The following is a 2,130-nucleotide window of genomic DNA, read 5'->3' on the forward strand; positions in this document are numbered from 1 at the left end:
AGAAACAATAAAAATCCCAAGTAATCTAACATTACATCTCAAAAAACTAGAAGAAGAAGAACAATGAAGCACAAAGTCAGCAGAAGGAAGGAAATAAAAATTAGAGCAGAATTAAATCAAATTGAGAACAAAAAGATGATAGAAAAAATTAATGCAATAAAGAGCTGGTTCTTTGAAAAGATCAATAAAATTGGCGAACCCCTGGTTAGACTCACTAAGGGAAAAACAGAAAGACACAAATAAGCAAAATCAGAAATGAAAGAGAAGTTATGACAGATACCACAGAAATACAAAATATTATATAAGAATACATGTAAGATTATATGCCACCAAACCACTAAATTTAATAACCTAGAAGAAATGGACAAGTTCTTAGAAATGTACAACCTTCCTAGACTGAATGAAGAAGAAATGGAAAATTTAAATAGACAACAGTAAAGAAATTGAAACAATTATCAAAAACTCCTCAAAAGTAAAAGTTTAGGACCAGATGGCTTCACTAGTGAATTCTACCAAACATTCAAAGATGATTTAATATCTGTCTGTCCTTCTCAAACTCCTCAAAAAATTAAAAAAGAAGTAATACTTTCTAACTCATTTTATGAAGCCAATATTACTCTGAGGCCCAAACCCAGTAAGGATAACACACAAAAAATCTACAGACTAATATCTCTGATGAATACAGATGCAAAAATCCTAAACAAAATACTAGCAAATCAAATACAACAATACAGTATAAAGGTTATCCATCACGATCAAGTGGGGTTCATTCCAGAGACACAAAGGTGGTTGAACATATGTAAACTGATTAATGTGATACACTGCATAAACAAAATAAAAAATAAAAATCATATGATCATATCAACAAATGCAGAAAAAGCATTTGACAAGATATAGCATCCATTTGTGATTAAAACACAATAAAATGGGTATAGAAGAAAAGCATCTCAACATAATAAAGGCCATATATGACAAACCATCAATTAATATCATACTTAATGGTGAAAAACTGAAAACTTTCCCTCTAAGATCGAGAACAAGGCAAGGATGTTTATTCTCACCACTCTTATCCAATATAGTATCAGAAGTCCTAGCTAGAGCAAGCAGACAAGAGAAAGAAATAAAAGGGATCCAAATTGAGAATAAAGAAGTCAAATTGTCACTTTTTGCAGATGACATGATTCTCTTTATAGAAAACCCTAAAGACTCCACAAAAAAACTATTAGAAACAGTAAATAAATACAGTAAATTTTCAGGATACAAAATCAATGCACAAAAATTCATCACACTCTTACACACTAACAATGAAATTTCAGAAAAAGAAATTTTAAAAAAATTCCTTCCGCAATTGAAACAAAAAGAATAAAATACCTAGGAATAAACTTAACAAAACATGCGAAAGATCTGAAAACTACATGATTAGAAGAAATTGATATTGTACATTCATGGTTTGGAAGAAACAACATAGTTAAAATGGCCATATTATCCAAAGCAATATACAAATTTATTGCAATCCCCATCAAAATCCCAACGGCATTTTTGAAGAAATAGAACAAAAACTCATCGGATTTTTATGGAATCAGAAAAGACCCCATCTACAGCCATGCCACCCTGAACGAGCCTGATCTTGTCTGATCTCAGAAGCTAAGCAGGGTCAAGCCTGGTTAGTACTTGGATGGGAGACCACCTAAGAAGACCAGGTGCTATAGATGCAAAAAGAGAGAGAAAGAGAGAGAGAGAGAGAGAGAGAGAGAGAGAGAGAGAGAGAGAGCCAGATAGTCAAAGCAATCCTGAGAAAAAAGAATAAGGCCAGAGTTATCACACTGCCTAACTTCAAATTGTACTACAAAGTGACAATAACCAAAACGCTATGGGATTGGCAGAAAAACAGACACACAGACCAATGGAACAGAATTGAGAGTACAGAAATAAACTCACATGTATGTAGGCAAAAAAGTTTGACAAGGGAGCCAAAAATGTACAATGGAGAAAAGAAAGCCTCTTCAATAACTGGTGCTGGGAAAATTGAAAAGTCATATAAAAAAGAATGAAACTAGACTGCTATCTGTCACTGTACACCAAAATTAGCTCAAAAAAGATCAAAAGCCTAAATATAAGACCGGAAACAAT

The 2,130-nt window shown here is 32.8% G+C and overlaps 1 pseudogene; it reads left to right on the forward strand.

Annotated features, from left to right (window-relative positions):
* Positions 1-1,593: 1,593 nt before the first annotated feature.
* LOC112483362 lies at positions 1,594-1,712 on the forward strand (annotated as a pseudogene).
* Positions 1,713-2,130: the final 418 nt, after the last annotated feature.

The sequence above is a fragment of the Pteropus alecto genome, unplaced genomic scaffold (assembly GCF_000325575.1).
Source record: "Pteropus alecto unplaced genomic scaffold, ASM32557v1 scaffold24, whole genome shotgun sequence".
Lineage (NCBI taxonomy): Eukaryota > Metazoa > Chordata > Mammalia > Chiroptera > Pteropodidae > Pteropus > Pteropus alecto.